Here is a 12,526-nt window from a genome sequence, read left to right on the forward strand (position 1 = left end):
TCGGAAAGCAAAAATGGGTATGTTTGAAGGAATAGTGGTTCCAACAATTTTGTATGGTTGCGAGGCGTGGGCTATGGATAGAGTTGTGCGCAGGAGGGTGGATGTACTGGAAATGAGATGTTTGAGGACAATGTGTGGTGTGAGGTGGTTTGATCGAGTAAGTAACGTAAGGGTAAGAGAGATGTGTGGAAATAAAAAGAGCGTGGTTGAGAGAGCAGAAGAGGGTGTTTTGAAATGGTTTGGGCACATGGAGAGAATGAGTGAGGAAAGATTGACTAAGAGGATATATGTGTCGGAGGTGGAGGGAACGAGGAGAAGTGGGAGACCAAATTGGAGGTGGAAAGATGGAGTGAAAAAGATTTTGTGTGATCGGGGCCTGAACATGCAGGAGGGTGAAAGGAGGCAAGGAATAGAGTGAATTGGATCGATGTGGTATACCGGGGTTGACGTGCTGTCAGTGGATTGAATCAGGGCATGTGAAGCGTCTGGAGTAAACCATGGAAAGCTGTGTAGGTATGTATATTTGCGTGTGTGGACGTGTATGTATATACATGTGTATGGGGGTGGGTTGGGCCATTTCTTTCGTCTGTTTCCTTGCGCTACCTCGCAAACGCGGGAGACAACGACAAAGCAAAAAAAAAAATATATATATATATATACATATATATATATATATATATATATATATATATATATATATATATATATATATATATGTGTGTGTGTGTGTGTGTGTGTGTGTGTGTGTGTGTTATTGAAATGATTTTCGAAAATAGGATATTTCAATCTGTATTAAGAGCGCAGAATAGCCTGAGAATCTTCAGTGCTTGGCTCATAAGCCTAAATTCCATAATCCAAGCACCTGGCAGTTGATGAGCGCTGAGCCCTAACGACCATCCTCCAACCTGAGTGAGATAAAGGAGAGCGAGTAGTAGTCCCAGTCGTAGTTTACGTATCCGTCCAAGTTGTAATGTTTTGTGATCAAGCGACCAGAGGTACAATGAAAAGTGATCTCATCTTTTAGAAGACTTTGAGTTAGTTTTGTTTCCCCCCCCTTAGAAATCATTCCACGGGAGATCGCTTTATCCAGAACCCGTTTTGTTTGTAACAAGTCCGCTCCTGCGTACGGTATCATCTGGATGAGAGTTTTACTTATTTAACTTTGTTATTAGAGAAACTATTGTATTCACAGTTCACATTTTATACTTTTTTCAGCCTTGCTGTCATTTGATTCCCTTCTCTTCTTTTCCTCTCTTTCCACCACCGCCATAACCCTCAGGGAACTCTCCAGTGAACCTCATGGAAGTCCTCCAGCTCCTATAACAGCTCGTTCCCTGGTGTCAGCAAGCAAAGTGAGATAGTTAGGGCCTTGTCACCTGGAGCCAACCCTCCTCCCACAAGGCCGGACGTAATCAGAATTCACGTCTCGGCGTCTTGCCTTCCTCGCGCTACAGATGACCTTGATAAGTCGTCTCGGGGTCTGTTCGAGGTGACCCCTTGAATAGGACGGTCACATCCTTTTTGGACGATGGTACGACCCCTGAACACGACAGTTAGGGACGACCCCTCAACACGACAGTTAGGGACGACCCCTGAACACGACAGTTAGGTACGACCCCTTAACACGACGGTTAGGTACGATCCCTGAACAGGACAGTTAGGTACGACCCCTGACAGGACAGTTAGTTACGACCCTTGAACACGACAGTTAGGTACGACCCTTGAACACGACGGTTAGGTACGACCCTTGAACATGACAGTTAGGTACGACCCTTGTTCCAAGGCCGGGACATTAAGGATCATACCGACATGCTGAAGGGTTTGATTTCATCTCCCAGTGCTCCTGAAATCGCCTTTGTCATAGTTATTATAGGTTCGCAAGCCTTCGCATCACTAAGCCTATGGACCCGTACGGTCTCCAAGCACAATGGAAATTTTAGTATTTGGAGCAATGGCCTACATCCGAGACAGTAGTTTAAATCCTCACTCAATCAAACACTTCAGCGTCAGGTAATTTCTTAGTATTAAAAGCCCCAGGGTTGTGAAACACCTAATTACTTAAGTAGCTTTGTATATCAAAGCTAGGTTGCTATATGTTGCCCATACTTATCACATCCTTTCCCATGTAGTTTCGTTTTTTTTTTTTCTCGCTCGTGCGAATGAAGATTGATTATATAGCCTGTGGCACGTCGGAGTTCCACATGTACACTACACTACACACACACACACACACACACACACACACACACACACACCTGTGGCGTCGACTCTCGGCTCACAAGAATACTGGTTATGGGGACGTACGCAACTACGCAGTCATGTAGGAACACCGTATCATAAGTACCATTTTGCTCTGGATATTAAATGGGTCAGGTTTGAGTGAATGGAATTCACACCACAACATTTGTAAAGAAAAACGACTCTTCAGGAAGTACTTACTGATGAAGCCGAGCCACTGCTCTCTGAATTCTCCAAGTTTCAGGATTTCATGACTTATTTGTAGCAACCATGGCTTTACACATTAGGGTTGTAGATATATAAAGCCCTGAATTCTTTACGTTTTTGGATATCGTGAGCGGTTGTGACACCGTGGCTTCACACATTTGGTTGTAGAAATATATATATGTGTGTGTGTGTGTGTGTGTGTGTGTGTGTGTGGGTGGGTGGGTTGTGGGCCATTCTTTCGTCTGTTTCCTTGCGCTACCTCGCTAACGCGGGAGACAGCGACAAAGCAAAATAAATTAATAAAATGAATATATATATATATATATATATATATATATATATATATATATATATATATATATATATATATATATATATATAGTCTTCTACCGTATATACCTCCTTTAAAACCTCTCATATCTAGATAAAACATGATTTCGAGTTTTTGAGAAATAATTCGTTGTCTCAGACTATATTTCCTAAGTCACCATCGCGTTCTTCAGCACATACAAATATTTTTCTTTTTGTCAACTCCTGTCTACCAGGTGTGGCAGGTGAGCAAAACGTAATTTAAGGTACCTTCTTGTGTACCCCCATGTTACTGAAAACAGATGATGATGGTGGTTCATAGGCTATAGCGTTAAAAAAAGCGCATGGTTATCATGATACCAGCCCGTATCATGCATAAGGTTCATAAAGATTATAAGAAGTGGACTCCAGGAGCAAGCATTTAAAGGGAGTGTCGTTCTTCAGAGAACCACATCTGCCCACCAACTGATGGCGAATCAGATTATGGAAGGATCATTTTGCGAGGGTGGGGGTTCCAGCTAGGTTATATGTATATGTATATTTACCTTCGCTGAGTGGCTCTTGTGAGGTGTCATTTTATTCCTATTTCTCGCCCACCTTTTTTTTTTTTTTTTTATTCTTATGCCACACGGGTTTGATATCAACCATCCAGTTTGGCTCAAGGTATATACATTACCAGTGCGCAACGTGGGTTTTCTTTGCTTATCGGCGCGCACGATAATGTCAACATTGCGCTTCCAGACTTGACCTAACCGAACTAGATTATTCGAGAACAAAATGTGTTGTAACCGATATTGGATTTAAGGAGAAAATATGTTGTAGTTGGGATTTCAAAGCCCAATCAAAAATGCTTGTGATTTAGAGGTGAATAAAGAAATTAGGGGGAAAAAAAGAGGGAAAAATTTGTTGGGGCGTCTTCCCCGAGGCGATAGTACTTCTGATGCCGGTGTGTGATCGACGCTTTTAGTTTTCGACTCTCTCTCTCTCTCTCTCTCTCTCTCTCTCTCTCTCTCTCTCTCTCTCTCTCTCTCTCTCTCTCTCTCTCTCTCTCGTCTTTACAGGCGCTGTCTGTTATGTTGTCAGATTTAATTTGTATAGACCATCACTAATATTAAGATTATGATTCTATGTGTATTTAGTAATAGAAGATTCAATGATATTTCTCCCCTGATGATGTGATTATTATACGAAAGTGCACTTGGGAACCTGTCGTGTTTCATTTTCCCTGGACTCTTAGGAATATATATATATATATATATATTTTTTTTTTTTTTTTTTTCATACTATTCGCCATTTCCCGCGTTTGCGAGGTAGCGCTAAGAACAGAGGACTGGGCCTTGGAGGATTTTTTTTTTTTTTTTTGCCGCTGTCTCCCGCGTTTGCGAGGTAGCGCAAGGAAACAGACGAAAGAAATGGCCCAACCCACCCCCATACACATGTATATACATACGTCCACACACGCAAATATACATACCTACACAGCTTTCCATGGTTTACCCCAGACGCTTCACATGCCCTGATTCAATCCACTGACAGCAGGTCAACCCCGGTATACCTCATCGATCCAATTCACTCTATTCCTTGCCCTCCTTTCACCCTCCTGCATGTTCAGGCCCCGATCACACAATATCTTTTTCACTCCATCTTTCCACCTCCAATTTGGTCTCCCACTTCTCCTCGTTCCCTCCACCTCCGACACATATATCCTCTTGGTCAATCTTTCCTCACTCATTCTCTCCATGTGCCCAAACCATTTCAAAACACCCTCTTCTGCTCTCTCAACCACGCTCTTTTTATTTCCACACATCTCTCTTACCCTTACGTTACTTACTCGATCAAACCACCTCACACCACACATTGTCCTCAAACATCTCATTTCCAGCACATCCATCCTCCTGCGCACAACTCTATCCATAGCCCACGCCTCGCAACCATACAACATTGTTGGAACCACTATTCCTTCAAACATACCCATTTTTGCTTTCCGAGATAATATGTATATACTGGGTTACCAGCCTCCACCTGCAAGTGGTTCCACTGATAATGAGGAGTCACAGTGGGGAAAGTCATCAATGTGTACCGCTGTCAAGTGGGTAGGCGGGAATTCATCTTCGTAGTGGACCTTCTCATTCCACAGCAGTGTGTCATTTCCTTGGTGGTACATTGTCGAAACGACAGGATTCCCTTGGTTGTATAATGAAACAGGGAAGCACGTGTGTGTGTATGTGTGTGTGTGTAAGGCGTCAGTGTTCACACGTTAACCTTGAACAGGATGCGAAAGACCACAACCACAGAAAACGAGAAGCAGCACTTAGGAAGATATACTTAAAAAAAAATATATAGATAGATAATACATGAATATAAAAAAAGAAAAAAAATCCTTCATTTTTGTTGCTAAATTCCACCCACTGATAATAGAGTATATCAGGGTATAATATAGAGTTTATTAGTTTACCCAAGGTTACTATTGCTACAACATCATTACGCAAGTAAAAAAAAAAAAAAAAAAAAGGTTCAGGAATTGGTACGAAGGAATTTATAACTGTGGCAAAAAAGGATAATAAAAAACTTATGAAAAGGGGGAAAAACCCAAATCCTATAATCGCCTCATGATACATATAATTAGGAATAATAGGATGATCGCTCAAAAGACAGTAAGCGAATGAGTGTGTGTGTGTGTGTGTGTGTGTGTGTGTGTGTAAATAGGGCATGATTATGTAGTTTGTGCGCTGTGATGGTCTTGGATCTTGCTACGATGGAGAACATCCTCAGCTACTTAGGCCTAAAAAAAAGGGGGGAGGGGGAAATCCCGGGGAAGGGGGGGGGGGGTGTATTGCGTATCTATATATCTTTCCAGTTTTTATCATATTAGTGTAGGAAGATAGATTGCAAGAAGGCGAAGGGAAGTAGGAAAAATGATGTTGAAATATAATTAAAAGAGAGTTTATATCCCAGTCATATTAATTCTAGCTTCGGGCTGAGCACCCAGTTTACCGCCGAACGATTTCGGGAGGATGAACGGCTGTGGTGACTGTGCGCTGATTATCGCCGCACCCAGGATTCGAACCTGTGCGCTTGAGCCAGGGAGGGAGGTCCGTTACTGCATCGCTTAACCGATTCGCCACGGAGACTTAGAATTAATTAACGTTATGTGGTTAATGTTGGTTTAATGAAAGTCGACGTTTAAGCTAGATTAGGTCAGGTTGAGTTAGGTGATTAGATCTGTAAGAAAAAAGAAAAGAAAACGACTTAATATCGAAGAAATCAAGCCGCCTTGTCTCACACAACATTTGTAAGAGATGATCTCCCCCACCTAACTCGCCCTTAATATGCCAGACATAACAGGGATGAGCAATGATAGACGCATCAAACAGGAAAGTGTGTACATCCAGCGTCTGTGGTCTGACTGAGGGAGTGAAGTGATGCGGGTGAAGAGTTGATTTCGTATTTCTTTTTTATTATTATTATTATTATTATTATTATTATTATTATCATTATTACTATTATTATTATTATTATCATTATGGCATCTTTGACTGAAGGCAGGTAGTCGTTTGACACGAGGGTAAATGCTGTGGTGTAGCCCCGAATCCATACGAATTGATATGAGCATTTTGAACATGGTTATTGCCGTCGTAAATGTGTTTTAACGCGTTCAGCGTTTTTTGAAATGAAACGCCTGCTACTGACAAGAGTAATTTCCACAGAATATATACGTTTTAGATTCTCCTCCATGCTCAAGCAGTTTGAGAGGGATGGTATTATAAGCTGTTAAAAAGGTCATGATGACGCTTGCGGCGGTAGAAAGGTGTGACTACCATGGTAAAACAGCTTAGTCCTCATGGCATGCTTAGCTGTAGGAAGAGTGGGTGTGCTGTGGACGGGTAGGAAAGGTTTTGTTCATGGCTTTGTTCACGTTCACATGTCACACGCCATGCTCATCCACCCCTGAGCGCTCCCATACACACGATTCTGACACGTGCCAGGGAATTTGAACCCCCCCCCCCAGAGAGAGAGAGAGAGAGAGAGAGAGAGAGAGAGAGAGGCCGGCTGGATCTCTCTCTCTCTCTCTCTCTCTCTCTCTCTCTCTCTCTCTCTCTCTCTCTCTCTCTCCCGAGGGTTGGGGGGGGGGGGGGGGCTGGTTGGTAAACATTGTTCCACCACAGATCTACTCTGGTGGTAGAAGACCCCATGTCCTGGACTTAGTAATGATCAGTCACTCTAATATCAGCACAGGATGCTCACATGTCTGTCCACGTTACGACGTCCTGGTCCTTTTCAAGTCAAAATTTACATGTTTCATTCCAGCACGAGTTACAACTCTCAGCAGTCAGTATACATACATACATACATGCATACATACATATATATATATATATATATATATATATATATATATATATATATATATTCCCATGAGTTCATTTTCCCCGTGGAGTCATAGGAATATCTTAATCACGCGCAAAATTGTGATCCTTTGCAACATATATGATGTTTTGGGCAATCACATGTTTACCAAATGGCGTCCTAGCTTCGTCTCTTCGATGTATATCAACTGACTTATATTTCTCTTGTGTCTCCCCTGATGATGTGATTATTACACGAAAGTGCACTAGGGAACTTGTGTTTCATTTTCTCCGTGGACTCATAGGAATATCTTGATCACGCGCAAAATTGTGATCCTTTCCAATATATAAATATATATATATATATATATATATATATATATATATATATATATATATATATATATATATATATATATATATATATTATCCCTGTGGAAAGGCGACTAAAAGGGAAGGAAGTAGGGGGGCTGGAAATCCTCCCTTCCCGTTTTTTGATTTTGTGTGTGTGTGTGTGTGTGTTATGTGTGAGATGGATGGACGTATATTAGTGGACTGAAAGCCTGCAGTCCATGAGTTGGAGGGTCAAAGAGACAAAGAAGGAAAAAAGACAGCCACCTGGGCCAAAGGAGTGAAACTAGACCCAGGCCATACAGAGATACCCAGGTGGGAAGTACGGGTAATATACCCTCTCTGGTCGACGGCTGCCTACGAGAGAGAGAGAGAGAGAGAGAGAGAGAGAGAGAGAGAGAGAGAGAGAGAGAGAGAGAGAGAGAGAGAGAGAGAGAGTATCTCGCTTTGGTGTTTGGCCAGCGAGAATTTCCACCGCGGGGAATCCCTGAGAGGTGTCCAGCTACGCTAATTGTAGAGCCTTAGTGGTTCTTGAGTGGGGGGAGGTGATGGTGATGGGTCCCAGAGGAGAGAAGAAATTGGGGAGGGGTTGGTATGGGTGGGGGGTAGGTTGGCGTACCACTGGGGATGGATGGGAGGGAGGGAGGGCGTGGGTCGGCGCTGCACGGGTCATCCCCTCCTGAGTTAGGCGACCGTTGAGGAAAACTTTTCACTTGACGCAATGAAGTTAGGCTATTTCATATATATCTATATCTATATATATATATATATATCTATATCTATCTATCTATATATATATATATATATATATATATATATATATATATATATATTCAGGATGCGTCTTACAGTTTGGTCGTTATATGATTGGCAGTTAAAGGGGAAAAACCCATCCTAATGTCAAGAGATTTCGAGATGTTGTTATGGAAAGTGTCTATCATCCTTCGTTTACATATAATTGACGGAGATGGGACATCTTCGTGGCGTGGAGGGGTCAGTAGCCTGATTCACCTCAGCTTAAGTCACACCCCCGAGAGAGAGAGAGACAAGTCTCTTTACCTGAAGGTTGTCCATGTTAAGTTTTGTCAACCTCCTCCCCCTTCCGTCGCTCCGTCTTGTATCCCCAACTACTTCCTCCCTCCCTCCTCCTCACACACCCCCACCACACATACGATTACCTTCCAGAACCTACACATCTCCCCTACCCTACCCCACTCTCTACTATACCCACCAGCCCCAGTCTGTCTCGCCCCCTACCCACCCATCACCCACCTGCCCCCTCCACGGTGCCTGGGCGGATATATATACCGAAGTAGCCGGCCTGCCGCTGTACATTTCTACACCAGAGCGATCCCTCAGTCCAGCCATCCAGATCTCTCCTCTAACACCATGCAGACGGTGAGTGTGCCGTAGACGTGAATATAATACTGTTACACGCAGCCACAACCGCCAACACTTTGTTGTCATCAGTGAGGACAATGTTTGTTTGTCGTAGTGGCCTAGGTAATATACTCTTTTATTTTAAGTGATGCTTTTATTTTTCTAAGGGGGCAGATGTTTACTAGACTTTTTGACTCTGTTTTGTTATTTACAGCACAATGCAGGTGATTACCGTGTGTGTGATTACTGTGTGCGGGATCACGGGAAAAAGTGGCAAGTTCTGTTGCAGTCCTTGTCCCGTTTCTTATCCTCGTGCGTACAGTGTCTTCACCCCTCACGTATGTTTGCAGGCACACACACACACACACACACACACACACACACACACACACACACACACACACAATCAATCTAACACATGCCAGGTACGCTCTATTTTTTTTCATTTTTGTGCAATGTTGTGGCCGATTCACATCTGATCTTTCAGCGACAAGGCCAGAGTCAGTAATGCCATTCAAACTACGAAAGAAAAGAAAGAAGGCTGAGACATTATGAGATGTATGGAAGCATTTATCGTTTGCATTTATTCTTTTCTTTAAAGGTAGCGTAGTTTTCTAAATAAACTGATAAACTGCAGGTTTATCAGAAGTAATCATAATTGTCCAAGCCATCATGGCTTGGACAATCGCATGTTTACCAAATGGCGTCCGAGAGAGAGAGTCCTCTTATGGAGCTCCAGCAGCCATGCGGCTGCACTCCACACAGGAGCAGAAAAATATTGGGACTCTTTTGTACCTTCCACCGCAACGCGACCTTGTTTATGAGGATCTCACTTGCCTCGTACTTCGTCTGAGTGCGTTGGAACCCTTCACAGTTTGACTAATTGTAGTATGATATTATCAGTGCGTGGTCCTTGCTTGACGAGTGTGGTTTGAACCCCCAACCAGATTTTAGGAGAACCACTTTTCCTCTCACCTCCTTCCCAGCGCTGGTTAGGTTCTTTAGGGGGAGAATAGTGTAACCCAGTCAACTGCGAGGGTTACTAAGGCTATATGCTCGAGCTGTCAAGGTATGAACGCCGATCGACAAGATCTGGCATGAACATCTTCAATTGTTCCAGGTATCTTTTAGTCCGCACGTTTGGTGGCCCGTGCTAGATGTGAACAAGCATTCATTTCCTCCCTGATGCCAGTGGAGGGAGAGCTGCGAAAACCACTCAGGAACGAGTGGGGCGCAACAGAGGAAAACACTGGAAGAACTTTACAAAAATCCCATCATGATGATTCGTCTCCAAGGTTTATCCCTCCCCACCCCCTACCTCTCGTAGTTAATCTGTTAGGATAGGTTAGGTTAGGTTAGGTTTTTAAGTTGACCAAGTCTGAGCTAAACTAAACTCCCGACCTAGTAACCTAACCGCCTATATAAACGTAGGGAGGGGTGGGGCTAGGGCAGTGGGGCGGGGGCTCAGCTGACCTTGAGAATTCAACTCACCGTCGTGTACAGTAACTTGTTTATATTACGGCGAGATTCATGTAACTTTGTTAGTCTTCCCCGACATGGAAGACTTCTTCTTTTTGTTCCCCGACACGTAAGACTTCTTCTTTTTGTTCCCCGACTCGTAAGACTTCTATTTTTTGTTCCTCGACTTGTAAGACGTCTTTTTGTTTTGGGAATTTATCCGCCCTGGCAGCGGTGTTGACAATGATGGGCGACGTCTCGGAAATAATTCTTGACGCATCTCCACGGCGTATATATACGCATAGATAACCACAGTTATCAGCGTAAGAATGATGTTAATCTTATTTCGTGTTACGAGATGGTCAGTACCAGCCTGAGAGTAATGTAAGATCTCGGATGTTCCGCAATGAAAGAGAAGCATACAGTTAGGAAGGGAGAAGAGAGAAAAAAAAATGAAGATATGATAACTGAAAAGAACCATAAACAGGTTTGTTATCCGGTTCAGGGCAGGTTTACAGAGTCGCAGAGGACCAGTCGAGGAAAACAAAAACAAAATAAAAGAAAGATTAATACAGGTTTGCTGGCGGACTCGTCAGGAGTTTTAACACAACCCGATGTTTCCGTTTCCGATTATTTGTACCCTCGATCGTCTTTCGGTCCGTATCTTGGGTTTGAATAGTCTTACGTGTGTTGTACTAAGTTGTATAGTACCTTCAAAGGCTGCTCCCTGCAGTGTGAGAATGTCTATTTGCTCTGCGAATTATCCTGGATACTGAAGACGTTAGTATTATTAGTTTTTTCTTTCTATTTGGTGGATGTTTGTGACGATGCCGGCCACAATGACCCTCGCTAGTTGGTGGGCACAACGTCCAAGCGATCAACCTAACCTGGGTTGACCCCACGGGATGTATTAACTCTTCTCCGATCTTTCTCTGCCTCGCCGCATTCTCGAGTGCCGTCACACACACACACACACACACACACACACACACACACACACATCCCCCTCCCCTATAGTCTTTACCACTCCAAACCTTTTCCTCTGCTCGTGTAACATTCGAGAGATCATCCCGTGGATTTATCTCCCACCGCCTCGTCGGTGTTGGCTCCCAGGGTCACGTAAGTTACTCCTACTTCTCTTAGAATTCAGTAAATTTAACTTCTCTTCTCTCCTCTCCACCATCTTTTCCGTTCTCTCGTAATTGAAATAACCTTTTTTTTTCATCTCCCTTAGGAACAGTCGATGAGGTCAGTATTGACGTAGAGCAATGAAGGTATCGTATCTAAGTTTCATCTTTTCTCTCGTTGCAGACACTTGTAGTACTGGCCCTGTGCGCCCTACTAGGAATGGCGTTGGCCCTGCCCAGCCCGCTAGCCATGCCCGACGCCCTGGCCCAACCCGACCCCTTGGCTCAACCCGACCCCTTGGCCCTGCCCGACGCCAGCAGGTACTTCAGCAGGAGGCGGTACCGCCCTTACTCCACCCACACCCACCACGGCGACCACACCCACTACACCACCTACTACCCAAGTGGTCATCACACCCACCACACTGTCTACCACCCCCACGGCCACTACCACCACTAACGGTGGCGCACGCACGCAAGACACCAACCACCACCACCAACCACCACCAGAGCGAGGGAGCGCCTGCACGTGCAACAAGATGACAGAAAGACGAGTCAAGCCTTGCAGACTCGTACAACACCCTGCCCTCCAACATTATCAGCCTCCCCAAGTACCATCAGACTGGAGGGAAAAAGAGAGAGAGGATAATTCCGTCATGGCACAGGTCATGCGAAGAAACGTTTTGATACTGAACGTTTCGATTGAGAACGTTAGTTTTAAGGTTCAGGCACCTAATGTCTATAGTGAGGTATTATGATCTGAAATGTTAAAAGCTTAATGGCACATATGTGTATCTATGATGATTAGGAAATAAATGTCTTTAATTCAGATTCGCTTTGTTTTTTTAGAATCACTTCCTGTCACCATTTCTGTCTAGGTCTGAGTTTTATGGTGTTTCTCTTAGAGATGATAAGAGGCTATCTACCAAACTACCTACATACCTACGTACGTAGGAATACCGACGAAGAAATGTCACCAGAAGGTAGGAGGAACTGGTCAGCTAGGTGAATGCCTAGCGTCCACGCGGGTCATTTGCTTGGTGACTGAATACCGTCCCTCGTGCCACTACGTACTTGGCATCCCGGCATCAGTCCTCGGTGCATTCCGGA

At 43.9% G+C, this 12,526-nt stretch overlaps 1 protein-coding gene and 1 long non-coding RNA gene across 3 annotated transcripts in view; both read left to right on the forward strand.

Moving 5' to 3' along the window:
- LOC139767286 (uncharacterized) overlaps window positions 1-12,526 on the forward strand; it is a 398,565-nt gene that overhangs the window by 52,099 nt on the left and 333,940 nt on the right. The gene's annotated exons all lie outside the window — the stretch shown is intronic.
- LOC139767075 (uncharacterized) lies at window positions 8,710-11,828 on the forward strand. Its single transcript, XR_011716982.1, has 2 exons — window positions 8,710-8,849; window positions 11,601-11,828. It is a non-coding gene; the product is annotated as an uncharacterized lncRNA (long non-coding RNA).

Source organism: Panulirus ornatus, chromosome 59, assembly GCF_036320965.1.
Source record: "Panulirus ornatus isolate Po-2019 chromosome 59, ASM3632096v1, whole genome shotgun sequence".
In the NCBI taxonomy this organism is placed as follows: Eukaryota; Metazoa; Arthropoda; class Malacostraca; order Decapoda; family Palinuridae; genus Panulirus; species Panulirus ornatus.